General features: G+C 32.0%; 1 long non-coding RNA gene across 1 annotated transcript; it reads right to left on the minus strand.

Moving 5' to 3' along the window:
* Window positions 1–325: 325 nt before the first annotated feature.
* LOC134681034 (uncharacterized) lies at window positions 326–11,103 on the minus strand. The gene is made up of 3 exons (XR_010100556.1): window positions 10,913–11,103; window positions 3,516–3,596; window positions 326–360 (listed from the first exon to the last, which is right to left on the minus strand). It is a non-coding gene; the product is annotated as an uncharacterized LOC134681034 (long non-coding RNA).
* Window positions 11,104–25,547: the final 14,444 nt, after the last annotated feature.

The following is a 25,547-nucleotide window of genomic DNA, read 5'->3' on the forward strand; positions in this document are numbered from 1 at the left end:
ATTCGTTGGTCTGACGTCATGCTTACAAAATGGACCTAGTCATTTTAGTAGTATAGATATACAATGTCCAATATTTCGCTGTGAACTAAATGTGACCGTTTGAATCATGGAATCATTTTATATAATGATTATTTTCACTTGAAATTAAGAGAAAATAAAGATCGACTCCGCTGTATTAAAGAATATATATTTAGTTCGTAAAGGAATACATATTTAGTTCGTTACTTTGTTTTTATAATTAAGCAAAACTTACACCAACTGTTTGCATTCTATCAGAGTATCTTTTGACAAGTTTACATGTATGCTGTTCTTCTTCTTTTATCAGCTGCGAAACAGTACCTGGATCTGTGAGTAAAACAGCTAGAAAAAATAACATGTACATTTGGTTTTTTGTTTATACCCAACTGCGGCCAAGCTTCGCGATAGGTCGTACGACATAATCAGACAAACAAACTTTATTAGATTAACTCTCTAAGAAACGATCGTTTACATTGGTCAATTCAAACCTTCGACCTCACACCTGCAAAAATAGAACACACGTACTTTAACGTTGAATGGACTGATTAATATTCACGTAGCTGGTCAAGGTCGATTACAGCTTCCATCGTCGTATTCGCATACATGATATCACAATTCTAGCTTAATGTGCATGTGAAATTGATTTGCGTTATAATTTTCTGCAATTAATTGGTAGTAAAGTTTATACTTTAAAATCTTAACAGTTAAAATATTCAATTTAAATATCTCCTCTAAATCAAGGGACTACATCAAAAGTTTAACGTAGGATAAAAAAAAACCTCAATTCACATATTTTTTTTCATTGACACACCCAATTTGCTTATCCTGCCTTCTCTCAACGGACTCGATGAATTAACGTTGTACTTGAAAAATGAAACTGTATACTTTACTACAAACACTTTTCATATTGTTTGCCAAGTTTTAGATATTCTTCATAGAATAGTGATTTTTTTTCTGATTCTATTAACTTGAAGGAAAAAAATAAATTCCGAAATTGTAAGTAAATTCATAACATGTGTTAAAACACGCTTTGTTAAGAAAAAATGGAGATGGGCAATCATGGCACAGCGGATAATTAAATGAAGTTTATACAAACGATATAATTCATGAGGTTTTACTATTCTCGGTTGAAAAAACGAACGTAAATTATATATTGTAAATATTAAACCGTTGGTTTTCCCGTTTGAATGGTTTTACACTAGTAATTTTGGGGCCCTTTATAGCTTGTTGTTCAGTGTGAGCCAAGGCTCCGTATTGAAGGCCTTACATTGACCTGTAATGGTTTACTTTTATAAATTATTATTTGGATGGAGAGTTGTCTTATTGGCACTCACACCACATCTTCCTATATCTATGTAAATAGAAACAAACAATGTCTGTATTCATTAAATCATTTAAAAGTATTTATAAAAAGGTGAGTTTCATCTTGTACATACATTTAGTCATCCTTAATTTCTTGATATTTTTTTTATCAGTTTATCATACACGTTTCGTTTTGTATTTATTTCAAATACGAATACATACTACATATACTTTAGCGGATTGTTCAACAATATTATGCAACTCTATTGTTACAGTATAAATTTAAAAAATAAATATTCACCCATTCATAATCGAAAACAGTACATTTATATGTAATAAAGAAGATGTGTTATGATTGCCAATGCCACAACTCTCCACAAGAGACCACAATGACACAGAAATTAACAACTAAAGGTCACCGTACGGCTTTCAATAATGAGCAAAGCACATACCGCATCTATAGTCAGCTATAAAAGGCCCCGAAATGACAATGTAAAAACAATTCAAACGGGAGTTGTTCCTTATAAACTACGACATTTCTCACAAGTATTAATATTTATTGAGTTCCAAACATGCAAAAGAAATAATCTTCACTGAATTCATTCAGGTGCACAAATGATACGATTAGTTATTTTGTTTCTATCTTTGGGGAACAACTTCCTCCTTTTATGGTAGCTACTGTGTGTATGTTTTAGCGTGAAAATAATAAAGGAGGAATGTCAGTGCAACCCATCATTAATTATTGTAAAGCAGGATCAGTATTATGAAATACTTTATAAGTGACTACGACATTGTAAGGATTATAACCTATCGTAGGTATGAAAGAAATTAAAAGTGGTTCATTTATTCATCCGTATAAAAGCGGCACATGTATTTTATTTTATCCTTATATTTCTCATCATGCCGGGTACAAGATAATTGAGTTGCTGCATGCATAAAGAACTTAGAATATCAGTATACTTTTTCGACCCCACTATTTGAAGTTAGCAAAACATTTATTTAAATCTTTTGGCCAAAGGTTTGTAAACTATATAAATCATTGTTTTTACGTTCGTAGTAACATAGTAAATTCCATTGTCGGTCACCTGTGTCAATTCACGTGCACACTGACTAGACTGACTACATTGTTGTTGTATCTAAATCTTTCGGCCAATGAAATGAGACGTTACAAGTTGTTTGTTTATGATACGCCAGAATGTTATCAATGAACTATCAAATGCTAAACTTCACTGCATATCACTGTACATGAGCAAGCAAGAAGAGCTTGCGAAACAATGATCTAGAACTATCCTATTTTAACAATCGTTTTAAGCTCGCAAGATCGTAGAGAAAAGACTGGTGCTAGCTCACATACGTAACATTTAAAAGACGTAGAACACATTCCGAGTGAATAAATATTCCAACAGAAATATTTGTGAATAAGTTTACTACCAAATCAAATTGAATTGTATAATGCGGAAACGCTTGTGATTTAAGTTGAAAAGTATGAATATATTACCGTATATGATTTACATATACTATTCACATATAGCCTATGACAAGGATATACTGACATGAAAGAAGTATATTAACTGAGGACGAAGTCCGAGGTCGACATACTTCTTTCGGTCGATATATCCTGTATTGACCTCATACAAAGGCTATTTTTGTTATATTATTATTTTCGACCATACTTGTATCAAAATCGTCATTTGATTTTGTTGGAATTTCAAAGATACATGTATGACAATAACAAAATATTATACAAATATAGCCTTTGTATGAGGTCGATACAAGTGTATATTGACCTGAAAGAAGTATATTGACTGAGGACGAATTTTTAATTTACTTCTTTTTGTTTGTTTGACATCTTATGTATTTGCAATCTAATTAAAGATATTTTTTCGTCAAATAATCGATCACAGATATCATTTGTTTCAAAACGTTTACGATATCCTGAAATTCATTACATGACGTCACAAAGTAAATCGAGTTTTAGATATTCTAAAAATAACCGTGCAATATGCTCTGCGCAATATGCTTTTTGCTATCAGCCGTTTTTCTCTACCTTCGAAAATATAGTTTAACATGTGACTATCCCCAAACGAATCCAATTTCTTAAAATATACGAATTAACAATATTAGTATAAATCTATTGTGTGCATTTCATTGGCTTGTAAAGTCTTTTAGAAATACTGTGTTTCGGTTAAACTTACGAGCTTGCACCACTTTATGATACTCTGGAACATACACCAGTATAAGGATGTCTCCATTTTTCTTTATCTCTGTTAAATAAACTGTAAAAGAAACAGAAGAACATTGCAATACATTAGTTGGTTTGACGGATATTCTTTGTTTAGATATGAATTGGTGAATCTGTACATCTTACAACAAAAGACGTACATGACAACTCTGTCCGATATTATTTGTTACATAGTGTGTTAGTGACTTAATATGATATATACAGGGTCAGTAAATTCCATATTGGTTGAGAGCGAAGCTCGAACCCCATATGGAACTTACTTACCCTACTAACTTAATATTGAATATACACGGTATCCACGAGGTCGATTTTAACCAATCATATTCCTAGAAATGACGGCGTGCACAAAGCTGAGTCTACAAATGCAACGTCTTCAAATGACAAAAACCATTGACGACGTCAGTATTTTCCCTCAGAAAACGTAATCGTAACAAAAACACTGGACATTTAGTTTACCACATAATTCTAAACATTCACGTTCAACATATTTCTTTTTTTTTCGAACAAAAAAGTGCAGCAAATGCACATTTTGAAAATATAAATAAATATTTGCTACAAGCAGTATAATGGAAATAATTAGCGACAATGTCGTGGATCCTTTTCAGAAAACAGCGTCAAAACGCCATTTCTTTGGATTGTAACATCATAGCTGGACATTTAAAAAATTCAGGTGTTCAGTCTGGACTATCGAATCATTCATATGTTGCAGATTTTATTAAACCTCTGGTTTTGCACATTTCGAATACCAAGTTATTTTGAAAATAAAAGATAGCAATTACATATTTTTTCTTTCCGATTCTTCCATTTTGATTATTAGTCCTTCCAAATTACTACTCTTACACATAACGAAGATCATTCCAAGCATATCTACTACGGTCGTTTTTTATTTTTTTGCGGTAATTTTCATATAATGTCAGAGCCCGAATCTGAACAATTCTATGATACGAAAATGTGGGATACAATGTTAAATTTGTATAAGTTTTAGGTCAAATTTCTATGTTTTGCTAATTTAATGTTACAAGTTACTCCGATTTTTTGCCGTTTTCTATATGTCCGTTTCACGCTTTATCGATTAAAATTTAATTTACCTTACTAGTAATGTGGATTCTTATTGTATGCATTCATCATTTTATCATGAAAAACAATGCTTCTTCAAAAAATATAAAAAATACATATAAATATTATATGTTTAAAGCTACTGAAAACGCGCATTTTACAGTTGCCGTCAACTTTGTGCACGCCGTCAAATTTGTATAGGAGGTAAGATAAAAGTGCATATGGTCTGTCTTCTTCGATATACATATGTAGCGTGATCAACGGATAATTGCCCGAAAAGCGGTGCTAGGGGCCGTATGGAACTTAAAATAAGTTGTGCTTTGTTTGCTCTGGGTTGAATATATCAGTGTGACTTTTTTTCAGATGTAGAACTCTGTTATTTAGTATGATAGCATACATCCTTTTTACTGCTTTTAACAGCAGTAATGAGAAAACTTAGGGTTACCAATTGAATACTTCAATGTTGGAATGTTTTTGTGCTTTAAGACCTGGTGAAACTAGTTAACTTTCCCTTGGAAGTGCTTGTTTAAAATTAGGACTATGAGAGTTAATTCCAAATTGTTAATATGACAAACGTTTGTAGTAATTAAAAAAATATAATACTTGCTGTTCGATGTGTTGAAGGCCTTACTTTGACCTATAATGATTTACTTTTTGCACATTGTGATTTCGATGAAGAGTTGTTTCATTGCCATTCGTATCACATCTTTTTATATCTATTTTCATGTGAACATTGAATTTCAGAATACGCCTACAATTTAGTAAGCTTCTCTATTAGCTGATATATAGCTGATTAAGGGTGCTTTTATAGCATACCCCTACCTTCCTAAAAAACACAAAAGATATAAAAAAAATCAAAAAAAAAATCAGGCCACTATAGTTTGAAGTAAAAAAAAATGTTTTTATTAAATAGATAAACCAAACGAAGTATCCAAAATTTACACATTTACATTTCTAAATATGACATTGATCTTAACGGCTACAATGCTAGTTAGGTTAACTGCATGGTTCTTACAACAGTTATAGTGAATTGGATGTCAATCTTTCATATGAAGCTTGCATGCCAGAAGGTATTTCCTACTAGAAAAGAAGTAATAGCATTTGTCATTGCGTAATTATGATGAACAAGCTCAAGGACAGTTTATAATCATCTTATTCCGTGATGACTTCTATTTTATTATCATTTTAGTAACATTATCAGCCTAACCCAAAAATCACTTAAAACTATTTATGATTTTAAGATACATGTACGCACAACAAAAGTTTATTGTAGAATAAATTTACTATGAGAAGAAGTAACAATCTAATGAGTAAACACATTTCTTCGAGTTTGTTATATTTTTTTTTAGAAGTACGAGTTTAATAAAGTAATGCTAATTGTAATAATTAGTTTCAGTGGGTCGAGTTGTCATTCGTCACAATTCGGCCGAATCCATACCTTCATCATAGAAGGAGAATAGCAGATTCATCATAAAAGGAGAATAGCAGATTCATCATAGAAGGATAATAGCAGATTCATCATAGAAGGAGAATAGCAGATTCCTCATAGAAGGAGAATAGCAGATTCATCATAAAAGGAGAATAGCAGATTCATCATAGAAGGAGAATAGCAGATTCATCATAGAAGAGCAGATTCATCATAGAAGGAGAATAGCAGATTCATCATAAAAGGAGAATAACAGATTCATCATAGAAGGAGAATAGCAGATTCATCATAGAAGAGCAGATTCAGAATAGCAGATTCATCATAAAAGGAGAATAGCAGATTCATCATAGAAGAGCAGATTCATCATAAAAGGAGAATAGCAGATTCATCATAAAAGGAGAATAACAGATTCATCATAGCAGATTCATCATAAAAGGAGAATAGCAGATTCATCATAGAAGGAGAAAAGCAGATTCATCATAGAAGAGCAGATTCAGAATAGCAGATTCATCATAAAAGGAGAATAGCAGATTCATCATAAAAGGAGAATAGCAGATTCATCATAAAAGGAGAATAGCAGATTCATCATAGAAGAGCAGATTCATCATAGAAGAGCAGATTCATCATAGAAGAGCAGATTCATCATAAAAGGAGAATAGCAGATTCATCATAAAAGGAGAATAGCAGATTCATCATAAAAGGAGAATAACAGATTCATCATAGAATAGCAGATTCATCATAAAAGGAGAATAGCAGATTCATCATAAAAGGAGAATAACAGATTCATCATAAAAGGAGAATAGCAGATTCATCATAAAAGGAGAATAACAGATTCATCATAGAATAGCAGATTCATCATAAAAGGAGAATAGCAGATTCATCATAAAAGGAGAATAACAGATTCATCATAGAATAGCAGATTCATCATAAAAGGAGAATAGCAGATTCATCATAGAAGGAGAATAGCAGATTCATCATAGAATAGCAGATTCATCATAGAATAGCAGATTCATCATAGAAGGAGAAAAGCAGATTCATCATAGAAGGAGAAAAGCAGATTCATCATAGGAGGAGAATAGCAGATTCATCATAGAAGGAGAATAGCAGATTCATCCGAGGATTGCCGACTGAATGAATTGAATATAAACCATTTCCGCGTGCTAGCAAAAGGTATACGGCAAGGAACCAGCTATGGAACTTTATTTAGGTTTTTATTAATTAAGCTGCGCTAGTTGAACAAATCTAAAAGTTGAGTAAATTTTCGAAAAACATATGGCAGACATGGACAACCAATTAATTACAGGATCCTGTCTTGAGACAGACAGATAAAGAAGGTACCAGAGTTAAATATGTTTTGTGAGCGCTCAGCAGACCGCCCCTAACACTGTAACATGGGACACTGATGTAACTGTTACAGCTCAAATTAAGAAAAAATTGTAAAATAAAATCATTTGATAATGACTCAACTCTATCAGTTTGTACGAAGCAAAAATTATACAGCTAGCACAGAAACAATAAACACACATCAATGATATACGAGTACGCTCTGCTTTTGTGAGCTAGTTTCAGGCCTTTTAACAACAAACGAATAAATCATGTATTTCCAGACTGTATTCTCCCAATTATGTTTACATTTTCACATCACAGTCAAACATTTCCCTATGGAAATTCATAGAATTAGTATCAGTGATACGAAGGAGTTGATTGAAATCCTTCAACCGCTAATTTCATTTGTTCTGACATAAAATCAATACCCTGTTCAAAGTCAACCTTATATAACCAACGAATACACCACTATCGAGTGTGTCAACAGCTGACATGAACAGAAATAACTTCGACACCTGTTAAAACAAAACATTAGTTTTATAATTGAATTTGCTATAAGAATTTCATGGGACACGCAAAGTATCTTTAAGTATATGGAATTTTGCAGGAAATTGATAATTCTAAATTCAGCAAATGAAAGTGTGATAGATCAACGAGGCAGCATTTCTTAAACATGAAACGTCAACAGGACATCTGGTCAAGACGTCAGCGTACGTTCAACAAAATATTTTATAACTGTAACCATACCTGTAAACTTAGACATAGTACCTATAGGAAATCTTTTCAAAGTTCCAAGTTCAAAAGTCGTTATTTATCCGCGGACACATTGAGAGTACAAGAGAAAAAAACTAAAACTCAACATGCAGACATCTTATACGTTCCGGTATTTCACATTCAATCTTTTATGGAAATATTTTTTACAAAGCACAAAAATGTCAGTATTCACCTCAAAAGCTTACAAAACCTTTAAACAGATTTATTAAGAAGGGATATAGTTACGATACTGTTGTCAGGTCATTAAAGATTGCATATTTTGGCTTTAATATTGATTCACTTATAGGGTCTTTGCATCGGAACTAAACACATTCATTTAAAAAAAAAACCATCCAGTTGTTGACATGACACGGGTTATGTTCTTCTCATATATTTTGAGATAGCATGATACTAAACCTCTAACGGGAGGGAGTGTGCCTGATATTCATATGACGAAGACATAACCTTTCAAACAGTTTAATTAAGGTTTGAAGATGTCAAGTCAGTTAACTGCTAGTAGTCTGTTGTTATTTATGTATTATTGTCATTTCATATATTTCCTTTTGTTACATCTTCTGACATCGGACTCGGACTTCTCTTGAACTGAATTTTAATGTGCGTATTGTTATGCGTTTACTTTTCTACATTGGCCAGAGGTATAAGGGGAGGGTTGAGATCTCATAAACATGGTTAACCCCGCCGCAATTGTGCGCCTGTCCCAAGTCATGAGCCTCTGGCCTTTGTTAGTCTTGTTTGATTTTTAATTTTAGTTTCTTGTGTATAATTCGGAGTTCAGTATGACGTCCATTATCACTGTACTACTATAGATATTTTTGAGGGGCCAGCTGAAGGACACTAACGGGTGCGGGAATTTCTCGCTATACTGAAGACCCATTTGTGGCCTTCGGCTCCTGTTTTCTCTATGGACGGGTTGTTATCGCTTTGACACATTCCTTTCTCAATTGTATTATAACCTAAAGGGTGGCAGGCGAACTAACATTATAACCTAAAGGGTGGCAGGCGAACTAGTCTTAACCTAAAGGGTGGCAGGCGAACTTGCATTTTAACATAAAGGGTGGCAGGCGAACTAGCATTTTATCATAAAGGGTCGCAGGCGAACTAGCATTTTAACAAACAGAGTGGCTGGCGAAGCTGACAAAATACAAAGAAAGTTTCAACACGAATGTTTCAGAGACAGCTAAAATGAAGATGAAATTTATCCTGGGAAGTAAAATGTAATTAATTTATGATGATATTGAAAGCAGCATACAAGTGCAACGAGAATATATGAGAACAAATATTCGCGATTCATCAAAAACGTTTTAAGAATATATACTACTGCCAATTTATCTTATTTGTTTTATTACTAGCTATTTGTGTTGTGTGTAAAACAGCTTGTATTAAGTAGTTGCACGTGTATCTCAGATTCTAAGTAAACTAAAACGTCCTTTTCATGTGTTTAATTGCTTTTACTGTAATCTTGGAAATAAAACATGATTAACCTGTAATCTTTGAGCATTTTGTTTGCAAATCGTTTATCTTTAACATGAAAAGAATCGAAATTATTTGTTTTTCTTAACACTCACTTATTTTAATCGTTGTTTACTTTATCACCCAAAATATTCTAAGAAGTACTTTAACGAAGAAAATATATGGCGCCCAACATCAGCATCGCGTATAAACTTCACCATGCACACGAAGACATCACCTTTAAGCTGAAAATTTACAAATGCCAAACCAGGCTTTAAATTTCAACAATAAGCAAATCCTTACCATATAGTAAACTAATAAAAGGTTCCGACATACCAAAATATGAAATAGTTCTAAACAAAAAGTCTGATTTATGTATAAAAAATAAAGATCAAAATCAATACGACAGACAACACCTAATAACAACATCCACTTGATTTCAAGCGCTGGGCGTACGACAGGTATACACATTAGTGTAAGTTTTAAGATTGGCACATACAATGTGAATTCAAAGTTTGTTGTAACATAAATTGGATTTTTTCGTTTGATGTTTTTATGAAATAATTTGCTTAAAAAGTGTGGCGAGGGAAGACCATGGTATATTATATGCAAATTAATGTTGTACCATACTTTGCTAATTAAATATGCAACTCAACTAGAATTCAAAGGGAAAAAGGCGGAGCTTCAGCCATGGTATATAATATTCATGTTCATGTTATTCCATGGCTGAAGCTCCACCTTTTTTTTTAAAATGTATCCGCCTCTTAAATATTTAGGAAACAGTTAAACGTACTAAAAGGTCAAGGTCTTCATTTGTTTTCATTTCATAACAAAAAGCAATAAATTATGTGTACCCAAATCTTAAGAAACCCTTTTCAAACTATTTTGTATTGTTACGAATTCCCCTAATTTTGGAAACAATTACTAAATGTTTCTTCTTTAAGTTGTAAAAAAATGAAATGTGAATTATCATTTCCTTTGCGAAAATCCAATTAAATTTCGATTTTAAAAAGGGGGTACCTATAGAAAAGGGAATAAATATCGGCTACAAATAACTGTGAACAAAACATGATTTTTTGCGTTCAATTAGGGGAACGTACACTATCTACGCTCCCTGGATCTGCTACTGTTTAAATAGTGTTTTATCATTAAAACTGTGTTTTAATAATTAACCAATAATCGAATCAATAAAATAACGGAAGAAAGCAGTTTGTACGAAAACTAGAAATGTATAATTATGCAATTTTCAATGAGATGAAAATTCTGTAAAATATGATTAATTTGTATGATACTTGCAAACAAACAAAAACAATTTTTACCGTCATTAGAATAATTATTTAATCCTTGTCCGACGCTGGAATCCGATATTTTTGTTTACCTCAGTCTGATGACATTATGAAATTACTTGCGCAAACAACCATACACGGGGCGCAAAACTAAATGAAAATCGGGAAAATCTGACATTTTCTTTCCCTTTTGCAAATTCAGGGGTTCTATTACACGAAAGACACAGAAGATCATACACGAGGTGCAAAAGTGACTTGCGCGAGCTTCCATTTCATTGGATAAAACTGTAACGTGATCAATTTCCAATAATAGTTGAAGGTCTTGAAGCTGTCAATCATTTTATTTATATTACAAATTTTATATACCATGTGTCTTACTCATTAACATATTTAAACAAACTCATCCTTCGGATTCGTTTGTTTAAATATGTTAACTCGTAAAAACCATGGTATATATAGTACTTGTTATACATTTATGTTTAATGTACCTGAATGAATATTGTATTGTATAAATATATGTAATTGTATGTGGTGAGACTTAAATAAAATATTGAATCTGAATCACATTATTTAGGTCAACATGTATGTAAACTCTCCTCAACACAAAACAGGAACAGAATGTCAAAAAACACCTGACAAGGTTTATCTCAGCAGATCGGGACGAAGTACAAAAAGAACAAAAAAAGAGAAAGAAATACTAACAAAAAGATAAAAAACATTACTTACTACCAATCCGAAAATATTTATAGTTAACTATTGAAAACTAGTCACAGAATTTGTATAAGTGTTATCAAGGAGGTTATACATGTATAACCTCTTTGGTGTTGTTAACTTGTTTCTCATCATATTGCATATTTAAGCAAAATGCAATATGATGAAATTAAACTAGAGCTTTTTTAAACGTTTTCAATTTAACGAAATGGAAGGGAATTAATAGATTTATTAGAGACACTTGAATATAACGGAATATAATCGATTATACTGTAATAATGATCATATTCATATTTATGTGATGTATAAAATTGTGTACGTGCTTGAATGAATTGCTTTAATTTGTTAATTATATATTGATTGCCGTTCTATCTTATAAATAGGGTTGTGCATTCAAATAGTGAACAGGTGAAAAATGTACTTGGAAATTCGAAAATCAGTGGATACAGTTCAAAGAAATATTCCTTTCTGGTGCTCATACAACTTACATTTTTTCAATGGTAATGGTAACGTTAATACTATGAATATGTAAAGCAAAATAGTGTTCTATGAAATATTGCCCCCGAAGAAATTGTTTCGCGATTATGTACATAAGAAGAACATAATTCCATATTGAATTCTCTCATATTTACACACTATACTATGGTACAATGCACATGTCTGATTTATAAATGTTAAATATGTGTTTGTTTCATATATATATATATTTAAATAGTATTCTTGCTTTACAATATATTTCCTGATAAAAATACACATTGTATAAGCGTGCATGCTTTATTTGTTTTGTACTGAGGATGGGCAGTATTTGATATCGCATTTCATGGTTATACACGTATTTTTCAAGAAAAAAATAAAAAAAATATTTAAGAAAATGCCATGGCGTATAGGATTACAATAGAAAAACAAGTGCAAACTTAACGTCATTTGTTTATGTCATGAAATAATGTTTGATATACCGCGAATGTGACAGCAGCATAACAATAAAAAGGAAAACGAGGGTCAACATTTCTTCGGATTCATTCAGTAATTTTTCATGATGATGATAAATTGGTGTATGGAGTTTATTTGTTTAGTGCAAATACCTAATATATATAAATATTAATGGTACAATTGAAGACACACCTGTAGCATCAGAGTAAAACAGAATTATGTAGAACATACATGCTAAACTTCAAACACAAATCTATGAGGCAAGTAAACAATTAGCCATATTTTTCAAATATTTACATTATTTTTTCAGTTTAATATGTAGAAGACTTTTTCGTATGATCAGTTCGTTTACAAAAGTTCTGTATTTTCCTACTAACAAATTAAAAACAATTCACAAACGTAAACAAATATCTGTTGATGCCAAGTTATCTGGTACTTTCTAAAGGTGAATGATTAGACTAAATCATCAGTCTATCTGATCTTCTAAAATAAGATAAACACACGATCAGATTAAAGCACACAGAAGACGAAAATACTATAATGAATAAAAATGTAAAGTGTACCTTTAAAAATATCTGGCCAAACCTTCCGAAGATGATGGTGTGAATGTATTTTAAATAAGATTGAGAACACAACGAGGACAATATTGATAGAAACGGTTCACAAAATGAATTTGACGAGCTCATCAGCTGAATCTTAACGAAAATTGTTCTAAAGATTTTGAAGCAAACATGTACTACTTACTTATACTACTTCATTTTTAATTTGACGTCACAGAGAAGTCTTATGTTATCGTAACGCACGTCAGACATACCAAAATATTTGAGAATGACAATAACGAAATACACATTTATTTACCAAACAAAAAATACTTGTTCCTGTATTTTATTGAACAAAAATTGTCCTGTATTGTTGTTGAAAACATGTTTGTTGGGAGAAACACAACATTAAATGAATGGTAGATGGTAAGGGGAAAGTCCTTCTTTTAAGAAAGTAAAAGTAACCAATTATAGTGAAACAATGACGTTACCGACTCCAGGTTGATTTTAAGTTTTTCGGACAAAAGCTCAGTCCAAAAAATATTGGACGAGCGAGAGATTTTTTTTAATGTATTTTTTTCTTGAAAAGAAATTTGTTGAGGCGGGTGCTCTACAATTGGAGCGAGCGATATGTATTTGTTTTTAAAATGTGCAATTTATAATTTTATGTTCATGGTAAAACTGGGTTAGTTAAAAAGAAAAAACCAGGAGAAACATGGTCTTATGCATATAATTTGATGTATTTGTTGTAGTTGTCTCATTTGATGTATGTCTGTATAATGTATATACTAGAATGGAAATAACAGAGATTGAAGAGAACTTATAAATCGAGAGAAAAATTGTAAATTAGACATATAGCTTAAACGCGTGTTCACAGATAATTCAACGCACTAGATTAGACATAAAATCAAATGACATCATTACAAGAAACTTTCACCTCACATTATATATATAGTCTGCTAAATAGATGATTTTCTTTCAATAAATAATTCATCTCAAAGTTTTGTGACTAAGTTGAACGCATCCCTCTGCGAACATTCTATTTATCTGTAGCAGAATTACAGTAGAATTTGCATCTAAAGTACATGTATATGTTTCTCAGTTATAAAGATATTCCATAAACCAATTATAGTTCCCAATAGCTTACACTATCTGAACAAGAGTGCACAGGCTGAAATGTTTTAATTGTTTTACTATTAGCCAAAAACTGCATTTGTTTCCTATGTTTTAATTTTAGCAACAGTGGCCATGTTGTTGATAGATTAAAACTTCAGATACAATTTTTAAACCAGTTACCCTGAGGAAGATATGTAGTTAAAGTTTAGAAGTATTTGGCCCAGTAGTTTTTAGAGGAGAAAATATTTTTAAATGTAAGCAAACATGTTGAACAAATTGTGTTAACTTGTATTTATAGGGCAATAAATTTTTAAGGGATCAATATACAATTTTGGTAATTTTTATTTACTTTGCTAAAGAAGTTTGCTGTTTGCAGTTTATCTTTATCTTCAATAATATTCAAGGTATAACCAAAAACTGCAAAATTTCCTTCAAATTACCAATTTAGTGGCAGCAACCCAACAATGGTTTGTTTGATTTGTCTGAAAATTTCAGGGCTTGTAAATTTTGAACCGTTTAACATTTTTACCCCATGTCAGATTTGATTTAAATGCTTTAGTTTTTGAGATAAAAGCAAAAATCTGCGTTTGACCCTATGTTCTATTTTTAGCCATGGCGGCCATGTTTGTTAATGGATCTCCGGATATAATTTATAATCTAGATACCCTAAGTAACATTCACTTAAAGTTTGAAGGTATTTTGCACAGTAGTTTCAGAAGATTTTTCAAATAGTTTGCGACGACAGACGACGAAATTACCAATTTAGGGGCAGCAACCCAACATTGGTTTGTTTGATTTGTCTGAAAATTTTAGGTATGGAAGATCTTGACTTATGTAACATTTTACTCCAGCCAGATTTCCTGTAAATACTTTAGTTTTTAAGCAAGAAACTGCATTTGACCCCTATGTTTTGTTTTACTATTTTTTAGCAATTGCTTTGTTGATGGATCATAACTTTGGATACAATTTATAAACTAGATACCATAAGGAACATTCATAAAGTTTGAAGGTATTTGGCCCAGTAGTATCAGAGGAGAAGATTTTTGAAATACTTAACGATGACAGACGACGACGACAGATGACGACGGACGACGACGGTCGCCAAGTGATGGCATCAGCTCGAATGGGGCCCGTCGGTCTCGGTGAGCTAAAAAAGGATAAATTGTATGATTGTCAACGAGACAACTACCCAACCCATCTAAGTTCAAATGATATGGATGGCAGGAATTATAGACAAGCTTTAAGGTTTCAAACAATAACAGAAAAAACCCAACCGTCGTATAAGAGGCTCTTACATGAAAATTTGAAACATTTCAATTGAGAAAATTTACATAATTTATTAAAAAAAAAAAATTACGAAAAACAAATATTACAACGAACAACCAATGTATTGCAGGCTCCTGAATTGCATATAAAGAATGTGGCGGGGTAAAACATGTTTGAAAGCGCCGAACCTACCGTTACTGCTCAAACAAATAACATACTATGCAAACAATATCTAAAAACAAATATGTGATACAGAGAAAAAAGATGAACACTTAATTACAGGCTACTGACTTGAGATAAGCACTTATAGAATGTTGCAGTGTTCATCATGTTTTCTTGCTCACCCCCCTCCCTTTAAATTGGGACAGTGATGTGATACTAAATTATAAGAATAAACTATAAAAAATAGTTGATAAGGGCTACACTCATCAAAACGATACAAAAAAAAAAACATCCCTCAAAACAAAACAAGACACAAAGTACAGATCTTAGAGTACTCGCAGTTACCGACAGTTACCAATAGTTCACAGCCAATTATAACCAATAAATCATGCATGACTTAAAGATGGTTTTACGGCCACCATTATGGATTGGTTGATCGTAATGATCTCTGTCACAGAAGACAACGGTGTCGTCTATCTCCTCTTTATAAGTGAAGCAGGTCATAACATGTTATCATTTATGACCATGTTTGACCTTTTTATCACGCCATTGATTAGGGACTTTCCGTTTTGAGTTTTGCTCGGAGTTCAGTATTTTTGTGATTTTAGTTTTCATTGATAAAAGTAACTTTCACATTTGTGGGAGAAAAAAGTTATATCTTATTGCATCGATATTATGTGTAAACACCCGGACTGCTTTTGAATAGCGTATTTATTGAAAACAATCATAGTCTGTCTGGTCATGGAAAATTAATGACAAAATATGATAATTTGTAGCTATTTCATGCAATCTTCTGTAAATACTGATAAAACGTTAACAAATTTCGAAGACAGTTATAGCGAAATATGATTAATACTATCTTTCTCAGTGCCAAAGATAAGACAGTACAAAAATAACACCGTACATCTGTGTTAGTGTTGCTGCGAAGTATTTTGTGTATATTGATTAAAACTTGACCGTCTATGAATATTATTTTGTCTAACTATAAAAATCTACATGACTTACAAAAGACAACTATCTACCACTCCAATTCCTCCCCGAAAATAATAGTTTTGCGAAGAATCCACGGGAAGAATCATGTATTAAAATTTTAAAAGTATTCGATAACCAATATGATGATGAAGCAATGATTAAATTTAAAGCAACATAATCTTAATCTACTCTTTCTCTCTAAAAACGAAGACAGATATTTTTCAAACTAATAAATAGTTTTGTTAATAGTCGAGATTTGATTATCATAGAATTAAAAAACGCGACTTTTTAAAGAAATATCATTATTCTTAATTATCTTATTATTTATAAATTTAGAAAGAGAACAGCTTCACGAATAACAAACGCGAATATAATTTTCTATATAAAATGTAAACTAAACCCTCGTTAGAAAGAGTCAAAGTAGCAGAACTATTTTTTTAAATCACAATCGTATTTCATAAAGAGGAACACTACTTATAATGACTGCTCGACGTACATGCCCTTTTACACTGTAAAAAATACGTGATTTTTTTTTATAAATTATAGACTTACGACATAGTCTGTTAAACATTTTTTAGAGAACAAAAACTACAGTAATAAATGCTACTTTTCTAGTCCCACGGTACTTTAAATATTTATATCTCAGAAAATCAACTAACCAAGAATTACATAGTTTAAAACTCAAGTTCATCAGTACCCGAAAAAGTACGGAAACTATCCTTTTTTACTTTCTTAACACCAAGTTTTAACACATTTGCTTATTTTCTTTAAAATTTTGAAATAAATAATTCTTTTGTCTTTAACTTGTATAACACAACTATATAAATGATCTTACTCACAGTTAAATGCAAACTCCGAATGGTCACTATCGTCCACAGCAATCACAACAATTCTTCTCTCAACAGCTAAACTATCCATCATTGCCATAGTTAATAACAACAGACAAATGCTATTCTACGTCAAGTTACTTCCCTCATCATTTGTTTACCATTCAGTTGGTTTATCCACACCTGCATCTAAGGCTGCAGACAATTAATTGTCTGATGGTATGATCATTCTGAAGTTTTCGCAGGATGGAAAGAGAAATTAATTATTGATTTAATATTAGTCAAAATAAAATCATTTTGTATAACAATCAATTAAAGTAATGAAATCAGCATGGCATATGAGTTTTTGACATACTTTACTTGTTTTCATAACCTGTGAATCTGGAGATGGTTATCATTTTTACGTTTCTTAACGCTTAAGTGCACCAATATGCAAATGAAAGGTACATTTAACTAAAGGATTTTAAAGATTGTACTCAAAATATCTCATTAGATAAAATGGCAAATGAAGGTTAATTTAACTACAGACAGTATAATATATCATTTGTATATCAAAAATACGATTTTAAGTATACTTTTAGGAAGAGGACTATTCGCACACTTTTTTGGCCAGAAAAGGGGGGGGGGGAGGGGCAGAATGGTCGGATAATTGGTATGGAGGTGGAAATTTATATTACGAATTGTTAAGAACGCATTTTTTTTTATTATAAATTATAGAAAATATTCTGCATAAAAATGGAGGGAATAAATGTGTATGAATTTTGATTTTTTTTTTTATATATAGAATAGACCGTTGGATTTCCCGTTTGAATGGTTTTACACTAGTAATTTTGGAGCCCTTTATATCTTGTTGTTTGGTGTGAGCCAAGGCTCCGTGTTGAAGGCCGTACATTGACATATAATGGTTTACTTTTTTTTAAATTGTTATTTGGATGGAGCGTTGTCTCATTGGCACTCACACCACATCTTCCTATATCTATGTAAAATAATCTGACTAAACATAGCTGAACATGGGTATTCCGACCCCAAAATAACCTCCTGCTTCCGTGTCTCTCCCCGGAAAATCAAATTATCCGTCCTGTAATAGGCGTTCCAACGGAAATATATTTTGAAGGACCATCTGTCTGATTAATTTCATTTGTCTTATGGGAGATTTCAATTCTAGAACTAGCAGATATTCAGATTTTATTGATCTTGAATACGATGAATTCTCGGGGATGTTAGACATTGAAAATACCTGTAGTAATACATTACATAATTTAGGTGTACCCATCAAGAGGAAAAGCATGGATGTTAAAAAGAATAATTTCGGTAACTATTTATTAGATTTTTGTAAATACAACAATATGCTTATTGTTAATGTAGAGTTGGTGATAACAGTGGACACTTTACTTGTAAAAATGCTAGTGTTTTGGATTATAATATATGTTCCCCATGTTTTCTCAAACTTATCGAAAATTTCTCTATATTAGAAACGAATACTTTATTTTCGGATATACATAATCCGTTATCATAAACTGTTAAAGCCGAAGTAGTTAAAAATAAAGTGGTTGTAGATGAACCATCACATGAAAAGATTAAAGACTGGGAGACTTTATTGATAATATAGACAGAGAAAGAGTAAACGAAATACTGACTCAACTAGTAAATATGGTTGATAATGCAACAATAAATGAAATAATCATAAATACCGCAGTTGAGAGTATAAGTAATTTACTAACCGATGCAGCTAAGAGTACTTTTGGCACATATACCCAGCAAAAACTTAATTCAAATTTAAAAAATATAAGAAGGTATCCAAACCGTGGTTTGATGATGATTTTAAAGAAGCCAGGAAAAATACAAAATCATATAAAGGAAAGTTGAGAAGAAATCGATTTAAACTTCAGGAGGCCGAAACTAAATCATTAGAGAAAAAATATAAAAGGACTATGGATAAAAGTATGAGAAAACATAGGGAAAAATTTAGAAATAAAATAAATAATTTGAAATCCACTAACCCAAAAGAATATTGGAAAATTTTGAATAGTAAAAAAAACCCAGAAAAGCCCGAATATACCTATGAACATATTGTTAAATTATTTTAAAACATTAAATGCTGGTAGCGCAAATGAAGATGATGAAAATGTAAACAACCAAAACGATATAGCGTCGCTGTTATGCAAAAACCTCGTATCTCAATTTTTTGCGGAAATCTTTTTATCGATTATTTTGGATTAAGTATGTATGTTCCATTGTATGCGAAAATATCTGATCTTCTAACCAATCATTAATCCGAATTCTGACATATGACGAAAAAGTGTAGTCGGATTGGTGAGACATTATGTTGTGCGAAAATATCGTATTTCAAAAGAAAAACACTTTGCCCGGCAGCTGACATTATAACAGGAAGAGTTTAATCAATTTCGGTATCGCAACGCTAATATATTAGCTTAAGAATAAGGAAAAGCTTTGAAAATACAATATAGTAGCAGAAAGTTTTGCTCGTCTTGGTAATTGATTGGTTAAAAGATCAGATATTTGGCATACAAAGGAACATACATATTTAATTCTAAAAAAGCGATAAAAGATTTCAGTTTTTACTGCCTGGTGTAAAATTTTCAAAACCTTAGATACGAGGTTTTTGCATAACAGCGACGATAGATAGATTAAACATGTCATTGAATGTGCCCATAACTGTAGATGAAATTGAAAAAGCAGTAAAAAATCTGAAAAATAATAAAGCCTCTGGTGACGATTTTATTATAAATGAGTTTTTAAAGCATTCATTTCATATTTTATCTAGTATATTAGTAAAGCTGTTATTAATATTATATTTGACAGTGGCATTATTCCCGAGATTTGGTTATTGGGAAATATTATACCAGTATATAAAAACAAGGGTGACAAATTGGATCCCAAAACTTTAGGCCTATCACTATTATTAGCTGCTTTGGCAAATTATATACCTATTACAAAGATAAAACAAATTTTCTGATGATTGTCAGATTATTTGTAAAAATCAGTCAGGATTTAGGAATGGAAACAGTACTACAGATAATTTATTTGTTATTTACATGTTATTTAATTTAATGAAAAGTAAAAAGAAAAAAATGTATTGTGCCTTTAAAGACTTTGCTAAAGCATTTAATAGTGTATGGTGAAAATTAGAATGATTATATATTGGTGTAAAACTGTAAATAATGAATCAAAACTATGCAGTTTATTGTATACACTAATGATTGGTTTAAGGCCTAAATCTAAATACACCTTTAAATGGGTAAATTGTATAGAAGCAATTTTTACCGATACTGGCAATGGATTTATTTTTGCCAATCAAACAGGCTACTGTGATAAAATGTACTTAAAACAAATACTTTGTGATCAATTTGTATGTAACAGTGGTTTAGTGATATTGAAAACTCATCACGAGGACAATTTTGCTCAATATTTAAAAATATTTTACTTTAGAAACATACCTGCTAAAACTTCCTGAATATTGCAGGCTTTGAATCACAAACTTTAGGTGTTCAAATCTGCGTCTGCCTATATAGAAACAGGCAGATGGCAAAATTTTCCGAGGCATGATAGAATATATACTTTGTGTAAGAGTAATATTGGTGATGAATTTCATTTGTTATTTAAGTGTACTTATCAAAATATTGTTTGAAAAGTTTCTGCCAAGCTATTACACTGTGAACCCTAATTATAAAAAAAATGGAAGGTCTTCTTTCAATATGTAATGTACAACTGTATAAACGACTTTCTGCATTCATCAAACCATTACCAATATGTTCTGAAAATGTAAATAAACCCATGTTGTATGTTATTGTTATATCTTTAAACTATGCCATTAATACCACATAATTACTTCGTCGTGTTTATATAGTGCTATTATGTATGAACTCATGTTACACATGTATCTGTGTCTGAGTGTTCAAATAAAATCTTGAATCTTAGAAATGGATTGTTTAAGAAATTGCTTGGAAACAAAATTGACGGTAAAATTTATAACGTTATATTCAATATGTGTATAGAAGTATTTAAAATCAAGAATTGTATATAATGGACAATCATCAAACTATTTCCCTTGTAATATTGGTGTAAGACAAGGAGAAAATCTCTCTTCTTTTTATTCTCCTTATATCTGAATGATTTGGAATCTTTTTTTACAAATACATGATGTTTTAAGTCTAAGTAGTATATCTGAAGAAATTGAGAATGAGATGAATATTTATATTAAACTGTTTGCTTTATCATATGCAGATGATACAGTTCTATTTGCTGAATCAACTGAATCTCTTCAATCTCACCTTAATACATTTAGTGAATATTGTAAACTTTGGAAACTTAGTTTAAATTCTATATACATTATGTACACAGCCATGTATCACCATCATTGATGGCGATCCGATGGATACATCTGTTGTAGAGTTGTCACTGACTCAGACGTACTTATATATATATATATATACAACTCGTCTAAACATCAACCCAACAATGTTAGATCTGTAAATTTGCTTTCGCAAATTTTTGGTTCTTCCCTCACCATGACACCAAATCGCCTGCACTGCAGCCGTCCCGCTAGACCACACGACCACCTGGGCTCTCAAAAAAAGAGCCTTCGGTGGGCATGTGTTACCTTTCCACGTCAGTTTTAATCTAGCGGCGTACTACAGTACATGATATATAAGGCATGAAGATGTATATATATATCAATATAATTATTTTCTGTGACTGTATCTTACATTAATTTGTAGGATCCTTTACTATAGATAATTTAGCTGATCTGTAACAATAACATCTTCATGCCTTATATATCATGTACTGTAGTACTCCGCTAGATTAAAACTGACGTGGAAAGGTAACAAATGGCCAGCGAAAGCTCTTTTTTGAGAGCCCAGGTGGTCATGGAAAGCAAATTTACAGATCTAACATTGTTGGGTGGATGTTAAGACGAGTTGTATATACATTATGTACACAGCCATGTATCACCATCATTGATGGCGATCCGATGGATACATCTGTTGTAGGGTTGTCACTGACTCAGACGTATTTATGAATATAATTATTTTCTGTGACTGTATCTTACATTAATTTGTAGGATCCTTTACTATAGATAATTTAGCTGATCTGTAAACAATAACATCTTCATGCCTTATATATCATGTACTGTAGTACGCCGCTAGATTAAAACTGACGTGGAAAGGTAACACATGCCCACCGAAAGCTCTTTTTCTGAGAGCCCAGGTGGTCGTGTGGTCTAGAGGGACGGCTGCAGTGCAGGCGATTTGGTGTCACGATATCACAGTAGCATGGGTTCGAATCCCGGCGAGGGAAGAACCAAAAATTTGCGAAAGCAAATTTACAGATCTAACACTGTTGGGTTGATGTTTAGATATGTATACAGTGGTTTTTAAAGAATTAAATTGTCTTGTCTTGTCTTGTCTGATAATCGTGTTGTGGTATTACAACCTTATTGTTTTGACAAACGTAATTATTTGTAGACGGTCCAGTTATTCTTGGACTGCTTTGTCTCAAATTTCATATCTTGTGATCAAATTATAACACGTTTGACTATTGAATTCGGTAAAAAAAAAGCTCAAAACGCCTATACGCCAGACAACCAACCATACCACCAGACAAGTAAATAGTCCTAGAATTGCTAATCGATAACCTGTAATGATAGAGAGATATAATCATTTTTCTAAAAATATAAAAGGAAAGCTGAAAGTTGCTTTACAGAGATTTCGAAGGATTTAAGGTGAGCATTCAGCAGAATAAAAATACTACCACAAAAAGAAATGTTTACCTTTAGTGGATTTAGGGTTTGATTGAGGTTTTGGACCTCGTTAAGTGGCAAGCCAAAAATCTCATCGTCTAAAGCAGACTTAATAAGAGCATCTTTGAGACTATCTGAGACTATTGCAGTCTCCAAAATTCTAATCTTTTGGATTGTGTTGTCCATAGAACACATTATAAATAACTGAATATCACTTATATTCTTGACTTCAGGTGGAAGTAATGAGGCATTCAGCACAGGAGCTACTGCAGACAAAAAATGTTCGGCAGTTCCTTAAACATGAGGAGAATTTAAACAAATCACATTACTTTGGAAAATTGAGACCCATTGATAATATATTGTAAGATTTTGATTGACGGTAATTCGTATGTGACTTGATATTGCCTTTTAATTGACCAGGAAGCAGGAAGCATCGAAAGTACATATAGGTTTTTTGAATCTAGATGGAAAGGTACATTGTTTACAGCTCTCGTAGTAGTTAACAGAAGAAATGATTCTTACTGGAATAGGTATTTTGAAGTAGTAGGAGTAACCGGAGAAAATGTTGTGAAACGTTATGAGATCCTAATCACTGTCCCCATGATCACTAAATGATTATGATCTTGAGGGTATGACATTACTGGTGAGATAGACTATTGGCGTTATTCTCTAACTTACAAAGGCGGCTAAAGAATCTAGAATACAACATAGCATTGGGACGATCAGAATAGGTAGGGACAGGAGCACTACCATTAGATAAGGATTTACAGAGTAGTCGGAGTATCAACAAAAGGGGTTATGACTGGTCCACAATTACCACAATAGGCCAAAAAGCTAGAAAGCATGACCAGGAGGTCTAGACCATGACACGGATTTATTAGTCGAAGCACGCAAAGTAAAAAGTTAAATGAAAAAATAACCAAAATCCAAGGAAAATTCTTACCGGAGAGTCCCTAAGCAAATGGAAAAATCATAAGCAAAAATACTTCTAACAAATGTATAGCAACTATCATATTCCTGACTTGGTACAGGCATTTTCTCATGTAGAAAATTGTGGATTAATCCTGGGTTTAAGCCACAATACGATGCTTGGGATCAGGAACCAGGTAAATCTTAACCCATAGAGATACCAGGGTAAAATGAAACTGAACCGATGTTGACCTAAGCACTGTGTGGGTAACAGTGGGAATGGTAGGAACACAAACGTCATTATCAACAGTGCCGGCATTTAGAATCTGCCGGTCGTTATTACTAGCCACAAAGGTTCACACGGACTATAAGTATTTTTGAAGGTACTATTTGACTTACCGTTGTCGTGGCCACATGAGAGGCTAACGACACATCTAGAAAAAAACATCAATGCCTATAATGGCTTCATTAGGAATAGTATAATTAAACTTCGTATTTCAAAGTTAGAATACTTATTGTACACAACATTACAATAAAACAAATCGCAATATATACAATGATATACAATGAAGGACGCCTTCGTGTGCTGGAGTTTCTCGCTGCATTGAAGACCTATTCTTGACCTTCTACTGTTGTCTGTTCTATGGTCGAGTTGTTGTCTCTTTGACACATTCCCCATTTCCATTCTCAATTTTATATTTATATCTATTTACTATTAGAATAGCTGCAACAACAACAAAATTGGTAAACAAAAATATAAAGGGAAATAGTTACTGGGTCCTGATTGCTCTTCGTCCTTTATTTCATCTTTTAATTTTGGTGCGCGTCACTGATGAGTCTTTAGTTGATTTTTAGATTAAAGAAATGTATGAAAACTTTGGACAATTCTGAGGTAATAATGCACAACTTTTATAAGATATTTATAAATTTAATGTAATGTTGATAGTTTATCCACCAAACCTTTTCTAACCAAAAACCATTCCCAGTATGACCCAATTTAGTTCGTTTTGTGATAAAATTGATACTATGTAAAATTATCATCCTCTTACATAGAAATACTTGTAGAATTGAAACACTTCAAATTCTAGTGTTAAGTAGGATAGGTTTATTTTGAATTGTATATTATATTGTATAATAATAAAGAAGATAAATTAACGGATGAAGTCGTTTTGTGAAATTTACGACTGATTTATGAAGAAAAGAAAAATAGAAAATATTGGATTTCGGAACAGAGACAATTTTTTTCCGTCTATGTCAAACAAGGTGAAAATATCATTTTTATAAATTTTGTAGTTCGTTCTTCTACACCTAATGCAACTTGGAATCCTTCTTTTTTCTTTTTGGGTTAAATACGGGAAACTTTTACATATTGTGCCAAATACAATTAAGGTTATTTATACCTGGGATAATAAAACCCTCTGTATTTCGAATAATTCATAAATTTTGCAAACAGTAAAGTTCTAAAATATGACCAT

This window comes from Mytilus trossulus, chromosome 8 (assembly GCF_036588685.1).
Source record: "Mytilus trossulus isolate FHL-02 chromosome 8, PNRI_Mtr1.1.1.hap1, whole genome shotgun sequence".
Taxonomy (NCBI): Eukaryota; Metazoa; Mollusca; class Bivalvia; order Mytilida; family Mytilidae; genus Mytilus; species Mytilus trossulus.